Source organism: Tachyglossus aculeatus, chromosome 21, assembly GCF_015852505.1.
Source record: "Tachyglossus aculeatus isolate mTacAcu1 chromosome 21, mTacAcu1.pri, whole genome shotgun sequence".
NCBI lineage: Eukaryota > Metazoa > Chordata > Mammalia > Monotremata > Tachyglossidae > Tachyglossus > Tachyglossus aculeatus.
The window spans coordinates 29,476,265-29,489,245 of NC_052086.1; positions in this window are offsets into that span (position 1 = coordinate 29,476,265).

Consider the following 12,981-nt stretch of genomic DNA (forward strand, 5'->3'; position numbering starts at 1 on the left):
TCTTCAAACACAGAGGACATTAGTATAGGTAGCCGTTTATAGGTGGAGGTGGCTCCAAAGGTCCACCTCCTTTGAGGTTGATTAATCGATTGATCGATTGATTGATTGATTGATTGTTTAGGCAAAATACAATTTTAGCTACAAGCTGATTTAACCTCCAGAATGGGAAAGATATCCCCTTGAAAAAAATATTTCTCTCAGAACGAAGGAGAATTCAGAATAGGTGGAGTACCCACTTAAGATTTAAAATTCAGACTGACTAATTCTGCTCTTTTGTTAGACAGTTGTTACAGTAATGGATGCTTTTTTGAATCCTTTTAAACTATGAAATTATTAGGAACTTTGCTTATTGATAAAGAGTCATTTCTTAAAAGTCCTTTAAAGAAATATTTCCTGGAGTAGAAGCCAAGATAGCAGTTCTCTCATAATATGATATAATAATATAATGTATTATGGAGCTAACTCAACATTATTACTCTCTCAATAGGAGGTATAATATCCCATCTGCCCTCTTTATTTGAAACTGCAGGCATTGCACAGAGAGGAAATAAAAAATATTTTAATACTTTGGGGTTTCTTCGTATTTAAGGTTTCTTTTCATTTTTGTGAATTCCAAAGAAATATTACTTAGAGTATATTCGGCCAGCAGAAAACTGAATTTGGAATCTGAATAAGAATGTCAAAGTAATTTGACTTCAGATAATGGTCAGAGGTCATAGGAATAAAGACTCTTGTAAGCATAATGGATTAAAAAGATCTTAGAAATTCCAGTGCTACTGGAATGGCATTGTGATTAATAAACTAAAAGGATAGTCATTGCCAAATGGATGGAGATCATTCATTAAGATGGATGTATCATAATAATTTAATAAATGCATCATACTTAGTCATATATGAAAACACAAGCTACCAGGAAAAATGAGCCCCAGGAAAAAGTCAGAAAATGTTGTCGTTGAAGTAAGGTACCTGTACTAAGGGCAAAGTCAACTAAATTAAGGATTAGATGAAAATGAGATAAAATACTCTTGAATGGAAATTTGAGGATGAGCTATGGAGGGAATAAATCATTGGATTTGTATTTACTAACTTCCCTTACTTTGTGGCTCAGATAATGAATGATTCATTATTCTATAATGTATGCATTGAATGCAAGCAAGAATGAATGAATGCACACTGCCCAGATCTGCTTGAAGAGCCTGACCCAATATTAAATTAATCTTCCCAGGCACTGCACAGCCCAATCTTTAAGGTGGCATACTTTAGCACCTATCCCCAACACTGCTTCATCACTTTGGGAGATTTCAGATGAAAAAATAATCTGTGTTATGTATTTCTCACTTCACACCCCCATCATATACCATGCTTTCAAAGGGGGTGCATTAAACAAAATAGCAGTCAAACCACTAGTCTCATTATTTGAGATTTTACAGATTGAAGAGAAGAAAACGGGAGATATTCATTCTGAGGTTGAAAAGCTTGCACTGACATCTGATCTCCCAAAGTTGCAGGGGGCAAGGGGAAGAAGTTTATGACACAGCAAGGATATGGAGGAGGAGGGAAAGAAAAGTCCCAGCAGGAGAAGATTTTCCCAGAATCCATAAATTTGGCCCAGGGGAATCTGATGGAAATCGAGCTCCACTCAACAGGAGGAGAAGTCCAAGTTCTATGTGAGCTATTTTTCTGTATTGTAAAAAAAAAGTATATTAAAATGATAACCATTCATATTTTAGATAGGAAACTAAATTAATTTGTTGGAGGATTTGGAAGAATACTTTTCTGAAAGTTTTTTTCGGGTACTAACTCCTGCATTCTTCACACTCAATTCTGCTTACAAGTGAATTTGATCCAGTTAAACCCTTTGAAAAATGGGCACAGCCTACATTTATGTTTTTTTTTAATTGCTCTTAATATTAATTGTGAAGAAATTATCTGCATTTCTTTCATCCAGTTTATCAGATCAAAATGCAGGACTGTGGATAGCTGCTTGGTAGCATCTATCTACAAGGTCACAAAGGTCACAATCCATCTTTTTCTTGCCAAACTCATTCATTCATTCAATTGTATTTATTGAGTGCTTACTGTATGCCGAGCACTGTACTAAGCGCTTGGGAAATACAAACGGGCAATATATAGAGGTGGTCCCTACCCAACAACGGGCTCGCCAACAGCCTCAACTCCATCCTAATCTTCTTTGGTCTCTCATCTGCCTTTGACACTGGCACAAATCCCCTTCTTCTGGACACATTATCCAACCTTGGATTCTTTGACACTGTCCTCTCCTGGTTCTCTATCTATCTCTCCAGCCACTTACTCTGCCTCTTTTGCAAGCTCCTCCTCTGCCTCCCACTCTCAAAGGTTCAGTTCTGGGTCCCCTCCTATTCTCCATCTATACCCATTCCCTTGGAGAACTCATTCACTCACATGGCTTCAACTACCACATCTATAGAAATGATTCCCAAATGTACTTCTCCAGCTCCTCTGTGCAGTCCTCCCCATGATTTTCCCCTCACTGTAGACAGCACCATAAGCCTGTAACTTGTCTCATAAGACTGTAACTTTGGCAATATCCTTGATTTCTCTTTCTCATTCAACCCACATAATCTATCACTAAATCCTGGTTCAACCTTCCCAACATGACTAAAATCTGTCCTTTCTTCTCCAGTCAAATTGCTACCACATTAATCCAAGCATTTATCCTATTCAGCTGTCAGCTGTGTGACTTTGGGCAAGTCATTTAACTTCTCTGGGCCTCAGTTACCTCATCTGTATAATGGGGATGAAGACTGTGAGCCTCCCGTGGGACAACCTCATCACCTTGTAACCTCCCCAGTGCTTAGAACAGTGCTTTGCACATAGTAAGCACTTAATAAATGCCATCATTATTATTATTATTATTATTATTACAACTGGATCATTATATCAGCCCCCTTGCTGATCTCCCTGCCTCCTCTCTCTCCCCTCTCCAGTCTATACTTCACCCTGCTGGCAAGATTATCTTTCTACAGAAACATTCAGCCCATGTTTCCCCACTCCACAAGAATCTCCGGTGGTTGCCCATCCACCTCTGCATGAAACAGAAATTCCTTACCATGGACTTTAAAGCCCTCAATGACCTTTCCCCCTCTACCTCATCCTCGCTATTCTCCTACTACAATCCAGCCTGCCCAGTTCATTCCCCTAATTCTAACCTCAGTATGCCTCAATCTCATTTATCTTACTTCTGATCTCTCGCCTATGTCCTGCCTCTGGCCCGGAATGTTCTCCCTCTTCATGTCCAACGGACAATTACTGTTCTCACCTTTCAAAACCTAATCACAGATACATCTTTCTTCAAAAGGCCTTCCCTGACTAAGCCCTCTTTTCATTTTTCATTCATTCATTCATTCAATCGTATTTATTGAGCGCTTACTGTGTGCAGAGCACTGTACTAAGCACTTGAGAAGTACAAGTCGGCAACATATAGAGACGTTCAGGCCCTGAGAAGTTAGTGACTTGCCCACAGTTGCACGGCAGGAAAGTTGGGGTCCTGGGCCTCCTGACACCCAGTCCCATCTTCTTTCTGAGAGGCCACGCCACCACCCCAATCAATTCTTCGATAGAGCACATTAACACTATCTATGCAACCAGCTGAAAAAACCCCACATTCTTCCTGCTTATATGTGTAGATGCTCATCTCCTCCAACGTCAGGTACCATACCTCTTGAAAGCCATCTGTTCCTGAAAATGCTTTAGGCCCTTTATTCCTTTTCTTCCACTCCCTTGGGCATTGCCCTGATTTGCTCCCTTTCTTCATTCTCCTTCCCAGCCCCAAGTATTTATGTGCATCCCGGCGTCGCCAATTGTCAGCTGTGTGACTTTGGGCAAGTCACTTAACTTCTCCGTGCCCCAGTTATCTCATCTGTAAAATGGGGATTAAGACTGTGAGCCCCCCGTGGGGCAATCTGATCACTTTGTAACCTCCCCAGTGCTTAGAACAGTGCTTTTCACATAGTAAGTGCTTAATAAATATTATTATTATTATTATTATTATTATTATTATTACATCCATAACTTGTTTATATCAATGTGTGTCTCCCTCTCTAGACTCTAAGGTTGTTGTGGGCACAGGATGTGTCTGTTGTACTCTCCCAAATGCTTAGTACAGTGTTCTGCACACAGCACTCAGTAAAATACAATTGATTGATTGCTAATAGGTACAGTATGGCATAGTGGGTAGAGCACCGGCCTAGGAGACAGAGGATTTGGGTTCAAATCCCGGCTCCGCCAATTGTCAGCTGGGTGACTTTGGGCAAGTCACTTCACTTCTCTGGGCCTCAGTTATCTCATCTGGAAAATGGGGATTAAGACTGTGAGCCCCCCATGGGACAACCTGATCACCTTGTAACCTCCCCAGCGCTTAGAACAGTGTTTTGAGAAGTAGCGTGGCTCAATGGAAAAGTGCACAGGCTTTGGAGTCAGAGGTCATGTGTTCAAATGCCGGTTCCGCCAGTTGTCAGCTGTGTGACTTTGGGCAAGTCACTTAACTTCTCTGGGCCTGTTACCTCATCTGTAAAATGGCAGTTGACTGTGGCCCCCTGTGGGACAACCTGATCACCTTGTAACCTCCCCAGTGCTTAGAACATTGCTTTGCACATAGTAAGCGCTTAATAAATGCTATTATTATTATTAGTAGTAGTGGTAGTGGTAGTAGTAGTAGTAGTAGTAGTAGTAGTAGTAGTAGTAGTAGTAGTAGTAGTAGTATCTTGTATCTCCCCCAGCACTTAGTGCAGTGCCTGGAACATGTGTAAGTGCTTAACAAACACCAAAAAAAGTTTGTTGTAAAGTTAACAAACTTTAAAAACTCCCAAGCCCAGAAACCAAAAAGAAAAGCGAATGGAACTCAATCCCTGCACCACATGGGAGTCACAGTCAAAAAGAGAGGGAGAACGCACATTTCATCTTTGTTTTTAGAGATGAGGTACTGAGTCACAGAGAAGTGAAGTGCCTTGCATAAGATCACTTAACCGACAAGCAAAGGAGCCCAGACTAGAATCCTGTTCTTCTGAATCCAGGCCCGTGTTCTTAACCACGGGGCCGTGCTGGTTTTCAGTGTGAAATGGATTGTTGGATGTTTCACAGGTCTTTGCCATCACAGCATTTGGGACTGTGGGTGAGATATAATTCTCATTAGTATAGTAATAGTATCAAGTTATTACTGTGTGCAAAGCAGTGTAATAAACCTTTGAAGGAAATACCGAGGTGGGAATTAGATATAGTCTCTGTTCCTTAAGGGAGAAACTCTGAGTAGTTTCATCTCCTAAAACAAAGTACAACTCTGTGTGTGTGTGTGTGTGTGTTGCATATGTGTACATTTTTATAGCTGGGAATTGAGTATCAGACCTGTATATTTTTCATCAGAAAAGTGAAATGGGTATGTTCCTCTGGGGAAATATGAAATATCCTAGGTCAAGAGCCGCTTCTGATGGAACTAAATTGAGATCGTCCAAAATGCTTTTTGCCCCGTAACCCCGTAGATGGATTCCTTTTCTGTAGTAATGTTTCCTAGCTTAATGTGAATCCCCCATGTCAGTCTGCAAAACTGTCTGGCATCATCAATCCAAAAAATGAGCTTGCTGGTGAATTATCTTCCTCAGTTCTTAGGTGGGTGTAATTTATTCTAAGCATTTGAAGACGCTGCCTCAGTTTCATATAGGATTACTGGCAGTTCTTTGATGCCAATGGATGAAAATGCAGTCAGTTTATCAAAATGAGGTTTGTTTCAAAAATAAACAGTGAAGGTGTGTTTGTGTGCACTTGCGTGTCACCCATTATCTGGACATGAGGAGGGGATAAGGAAAGTGAAAGCTGAAGAAAGAAGCTGCCATTTGGAGGTCAGACATTCCTTCTAAGAAGCCTTCTTAACAGTCAAAGAGGAAGCCAAGTAAACGTAAAAAAGTGATCATTATAAAAAGTACAGTACGGATGGTATTCTATTTTTCTGACTGGAGCAAACAAAGCCCTGACTTGGAAAATGCGATATGATGAGGACCCCATTTCTGGATGTTTTCTTCTTTCCCCTCTTTCAGTTTAAGCAGGGTTTGGGTTGGCTTTTTTCCCCAGAAGTCGTGTTAGTCACTCAAGACCTCCATCCTTCCTCTGCCCCCACCCTACTGTCCACATTCTCTTCCACCCAGAATTAGGAGTGGCTCATTCTCCCAAACATTTATTTTTATCCTTCTTCATTCTTATTATAATATCTTGGCATTTGAACATCTTCTCTGACCTATAAAACATTTGGCAGAACATGGTCAGGGTTGATCTTTCCCTCCAAGCAAATGATGTCTTGATCCATTGAGCTAACGATAGAATAAGAGAGATGTATGGATAATAAAGCAAAAGCTCCTCATCATTGGAACCCTCCATCACCTTGCCTCCTCTTATCACACCTCGCATCTCTCCTTTTACAACGCAGCCCAAAAACTTGGCTCCTCTGATGCTAACCTTCTCACTGTTCCTCAATCTCCCCTGTCTCACTGCCGACCCATAGCTCATGTCCTGCGTCTGGCCTGAAATACCCTCCCTCCTCAAACCCATCAGACAATTACTCTCCCCACCTTCAAAGCCTTATAGAAGGCACATTCCCCAAGAGGCCTTCCCAGAACAGTCCCCAATTTTCCGCACCTCCCACTCCCTTCTGAGTCACCCTGACTTGCTCTCTCTGCTCTTCCCCCCTCCGAGTCCCACAGCAGCCTGGTTCAGTGGAAAGAGCCCGGGCTTGGGAGTCTGAGGTCATAGGTTCGAATCCCGACTCCACCACTTGTCAGCTGTGTGACTTTGGGCCAGTCACTTAACTTCTCTGGGCCTCAGTTCCCTCATCTGTAAAATGGGGATTGAGACTGTGAGCCCCATGTGGGACAACCTTGATTACCTTGTACACCCCTGCCCCAGCACTTAGAACAGTGCTTGGCACATAGCAAGTTCTGAACAAATACCAATATTATTATTATTATTATTATTATTATTATTATTATTATTATTATATCTGTATTTTTTTTAATTTGTATTGTCTGTTTCCCCCTCTCTAGACTGTAAGCTCATTGTGGGCAGGGAGTGTCACTATTTGTTGTCGTATTATACTTTCCCAAGCATTTAGTATAGTGCTCTGCACACAGTAAGTGCTCAATAAATATGACTAATGAATGAATGAATGAAATAAGATTGTACCAAGTGGGACCATCACTGACCACTCACAATTTCTATGTGATCCAGTAAAAATTTTCTACTCAATGCTTTTTGCCCTTTTCATCTAGGAATCTGGACCCCCGATATCCTATTCAAAATTTACTTAGCCCCCCGCACCCACCCATAAAATTGATACTAGAAGCAACGTGGCTCACTGGAAAGAGCTTTGGAGTCAGTGTTCATGGGTTCAAATCTCGGCTCTGCCAATTGTCAGCTGTGGCTTTGGACAAGTCACTTAACTTCTCTGTGCCTCAGTTACCTCATCTGTAAAATGGGGATTAAGACTGTGAGCCCCCTGTGGGACAACCTGATCACCTTGTAACCTCCCTAGCACTTAGAACAGTGCTTTGCACATAGTAAGCGCATAATAAATGCCATTATTATTATTACTACCCTTGAATAAGAGATAAGGAAATAAAAGCATAGGAGTGTTGTCACTTACCTGAAGTCAACCAGGCAGAGATGACTTTCCTTCTAACTCAAAACTATATACTGGTTGATCCAACAGTATGGAAAATTCAGGATTCATCTGATTCATTACAAAGATATTTTGCTATGTAATTTCTATACCTATAAAAATATTCACTACTCACCAGATTTTCACCAGCCTGCCTGTGTTTTAGACTGTGAGCCCACTGTTGGGTAGGGACTGTCTCTATATGTTGCCAACTTGTACTTCCCAAGCGCTTAGTACAGTGCTCTGCACAGAGTAAGCGCTCAATAAATACGATTGATTGATTGATTGATAATGACATAGCGGTTCCCTGGCAATGTGAGTTGCTTTTTGTGGCTCGGTGGAAATACCGCAGGCCTGGGAATCAGGAAAACAGGATTATAATCTCAGCTCCACCAGTAGCTTGCTGTGTGATCTTGGGCAAGTCATCCAGTGTCTCTGTGCTTCTTTTATCTCCCGTTCAGCTTTGTTTTTGGTCTTGGGCGAGGTGGATCGGGTCATTTGCATCACTGGGCAAATCTCCCCAGTTCAATCTTACTTTGGGTGGCTACTCAGCTTCCATTTGAATTTCATAAAGTCTGGCTCATGTTTTCAATAGAGCTCATTTCTCTTGGCTACAGAACAGCTTCCCATTGCTTGATGGAGTAGGAATGGCTTTTTGGAGAATTCTTTGGTTGTTTAAGGCAGATATTCAGCTACTGTACCTGTTTTCCTTCCTAGTCTATTGCTTGCAATGCTAATTAAGGCTGAAGCACCAGCTTTATGGAGGCCTGGAAATAACCTTGGAGTACTAATGAGGTTGTAAGTATTTAGTCTTTCTTTTTACAGAATTTTGTATTAATCACATTGCAATTAGTTTGGCTTTTTTTTTAACGCTGCATTGATAATTAATTCACAGTGGTTGTCCTTTAAATTGCAAAATAAGTACCTGTAGTTGCCGCAAACACACCTGCTTCAAAATATTGCCAAAAAGACAATTTTCATCATGTAGCACTTTTGTTTTTATTTTCCTACCTGACACGGTGAAAAATGGCTTATTTCCCTAGGAAAGCTATTCATTTTTCAGCTCCAAATAGTTTTCTGCCCAGCCCCTACAATTTGTCTTTGCAGTTTTTTTCCAGTATTTTCAAAAGAGACTTTGGCCAAATGACATCCATGTCCTCTGGATCTGCAGGTAGAGTATTTGTGTCTATTTACATTTGGAAGTTGAGCCATGATTCATTCATTCATTCAATCGTATTTATTGAGCGCTTATGATGTAACAATGGCAGCTGCAGCCCCATGAAGGAAAGGGACTGTATTCAATTGCCACCTGTGTACTATTATACCTCTATCCCCCCCTAGAAATTTTAGTATTCCTGCTTGAATGAGTTGTGTTGTTCCCATTTACGTTTGTATACATGTGGCACAGAAAACCAAATGTGCCTTAAATGACTGTTCAGAACAGCGGGTAAAATTTTACCTGTAGCAGTCAAACCTCACTCTCTTTAGAGAGAAGAATCATGAAGAAATAGGTTTTCAGGAATAAAAACAAAACTAGATGACTTAAAATCAACTAAACTCAAAACAAATGAAAAAATCACCACAATAATTACAGCAGGGGAATTCAAACTAGACTAAGGAAGTAAAACTGAACCCCATCTTCCTGTTAAATGGGCCATTTCCTATGATTCTGTCCCTCATCCACTTCTTAAAACACATTTCTCCTGTAGGAGAAAACCTCCAGTTAACAAAATTAAATTAAGTTCAAGGGAAAAATCGAAGTATGCTTAGTGTTTAAAGTCAGTGTCTAATTTCCCTCAGCAAGAAGAAAAAAACACCTAAGACTCTTCACCATCTTGGCTGTCCTATATATCGGCTCTATTCACCTACTGCTTTCAAGTTTTCACTCTTTGCTCCTCCCAAGATCATCTTCTATACCTCACTCTCAACAATCCCATTTCTATTTTTTCATGCTTCCCTCCAGCCTGGAATTTCTTCCCCAACATAAATCCACCAAACCTCAGCTCTTCCAACTTCATCAACATCATCAATGTGCAGAGCACTGAACTGAGTACTTGGGAGAGTACAGTCCAACAGAGTTGGCAAACATGCTCCCTGCCCACACTCAGAACCCTCCTAAAATCCTACCTTCTCCAACCACCCTTAATTCTCAATCTCCCAAAATGTATCAACCCAATAGACAGCTCACTTTATCTATTAATATTCAGTTGTATAATTGCTTATTTTCATTCCACTTGTTATAAAATTTATTTATGTCCATCTCACCGGTTTGAGTCTAAGCTTCTTGTGGGCAGGGACTGAGCTTCACATTCAGTTAATAATAATAATAATAATAATGGCATTTGTTAAGTGCTTACTATGTGCAAAGCACTGTTCTACACGCTGGGGAGGGTACAAGGTGATCAGGGTGTACCACGTGGGGCTCACAGTCTTAATCCCCGTTTTACAGATGAGGGAACTGAGGCTCAGAGAAGTTAAGTGACTTGCCCAAAGTCACACAGCAGATGTGGCAGAGCCAGAATTCGAACCCATGACCTCTGACTCCAAAGCCCGTGCTCTTTCCACTGAGCCAAGCTGCTTCTCTAAGTACAGTGCAATGCAACCTACTGAATGTGGTTACTATTCTCAGATATCAAAAATGATTTTTGTAAATTCTGTAAGATGCTGTTTCTTTCTGAACTTCTGGAAAGAACAAATTCACCAGGGAAATCTTGCTAGTTCCACTATGATATTTTACAGATCTGCCCTTTCCTCTCCGTCCTTCTGCGACGCTCTAATTCAAGCCTTTATCACCTCTCAGTTGAATTCTGTTTGTTAGGTGAGGATTAAAAACTTCAAATCTCAGAAAGTGATCCGGAACATCTGAAGTTTTAGAAGATCATGGGAGGTACTGAAAATGAGTCTTGAGGAACACTTAGCATTTGAGTATACAAGAAAAATAATCGTGTTAACAATTGTATTTGTTAGGCACTTACTATGTATTAAATTCTGGTGTAGGTATAAGATAATTCTGTGTAGGGAAGCAGCATGATGTAGCGGAATGGCCTGAGAGTCAGAAGGTCATGAGTTCTAATCCCTACTCTGCCACTTGTATACTGTGTGACCTTAGGCAAGTCACTTCACTTCTCTGGGCCTCAGTTCCCGCATCTGTAAAATGGGGATTGAAACTGTGAGCCACACATGGGACAGGGACTGTGCCCAACCTGATTATTCATTCATTCATTCATTCAATTATATTTATTAAGTGCTTACTGTGTGCAGAGCACTGTACTAAGCGCTTGGAAAGTACAATACAGCAACAGATAGAGACAATCCCTACCCAACAATAGGCTCGCAGTCTAGAAGGGGAAGACAGACAACAAAACAAGCTTTCTGATCTGTTCCTACCAGCTCTGAACACTGCCAGATGAATTTCCATGTGGTGAAGTTTTTCCTCCTTCTTCTTGACAACTAAACACACCAGGATTAGCTTGTATCCACCCCAGTGCATAGTAAGCACTTAACAGAATCCATTATTATTATTATTCATTCATTCAGTCGTGTTTATTGAGTGCTTACTGTGTGCAGAATACTGTACTAAGCACTTGGGAAGTACAAGATGGCAACATATAGAGAGGGTCCCTACCCAACAATGGGCTCACAGTCTAGAAGGCGGAGACAGACAACACAACAAAACACTTGGACAGGTGTTAAGTCGTCAGAACAAATAGAATTAAAGCTAAATTGCACATCATTAACAAAATAAAATAGTAAATATGTGCTAGTAAAATAAATAGAGTAACAAATCTGTAAAAACATGTATGCAGGTGCTGTGTGGAGGTGAAGAAGGTAGGGCGGGGGGATGGGGAGGAGGAGAGGAACATTCATTCATTCATTCAATCATATTTATTGAGCACTTACTGTGTACTAAGCGCAAGTTGGAAACATATAGAGACGGTCCCTGCCCAACAGCAGGCTCACAGTCTAGAAGGGAACAGACAAAGTTCCTGTCCCACAGCTGGTGTTGTATCTCCATTTTACAGATGAGGTAACTGAGGCACACAGAAGTAAAGTGACTTACCCAAGGCCACACAGCAGGCAAGAGGCCACGATGGGTTTAGAACCCAGGTCCTCTGACTCCCAGACTTGTGCTCTTTCCACTAGACAATATTGTTTCTCTAAATGGCTTCACAAGATCAGGATCACAATTGTACAATAACCAGTCAAACTGCAAGTAGAGATAGAGACAAATGAATGGACCACATCCTTTCTCCGAAGTACCTCCTGTCCCTCCACCAATCAATCAATCAATCAATCAATCAGTTGTATTTATTGAGCACTTACTGTGTGCAGAGCACTGTACTAAGCGCTTGGGAAGTACAAGTTGGCAACATATGGAGACGGTCCCTACCCAACAGCGGGCTCACAGTCTAGAAGGGGAAGAGAACCACTCTCTTGTTTTAGCCATCTCTCAAGAAGAGATCTGCTTATTGCCTCCATAATCTGTCTGTGATTCTGGCCCCTGTCCTCTCACCTCCTATTCTTCTTCCCTCCATTGTTATTGCTCCTACTCTTCTTCCCTCCCTCTCCACCATCTTCAACCATTCAGCCTCTGCTGGTTCCATCCACCCTGATTTCAAACATGGCCATTTCTCTCCTAGCCTTAAAGAAGTCCTTTCAGGATCCTACTCTATCCCTCATCTATCACCGTATCTCCCTCCTCCTATTTTTTTTCCAAATTTCTCAAATGGGTTATATGTTACTCCTCTTGCACTTCCTCTACCCCTTTCTCATCCCACTACAATCTGGTTTCCTCCCCTTTCACTTCACTTAGCCTCCCTTCCCCAAAATTACCAGTGATCTTAACAAATCTGAAGGACTTGATCAAGATTCTCCTCGATTTCTCAGGAGAAGTACTGTAGACCACTCTCTTCTTCTGGAAATGCTATCTGACTTTAATTTGACGCAGTTCTCTCCTTTAGGCTGTAAGCTCCCTGTGGGCAGGGTCACACGTACCCACTCTGTTGCATCTACTTTCTCAGGCACTTAGTCCAGTGTACTGATCACAATACATGCTCAATGGAGAAACAGGGTGGCCTAATGGATAGAACACAACCCTAGGAGTCAGAAGAACCTGGGTTCTAATCCTAACTCCACCACTGGTCTGCTGTGTGACCTTGGGCAAGTCACAGAATTTCTCTGCACCTCAGTTACCTCATCTGTAAAATAGGAATGAGAACTATGAGCCCTCTGTAGGACAGGGATTATGTCCAATCTGATTAGCTTGTGCTTCACTCAGCTCTTAGAACAGTGCCTGGCATATA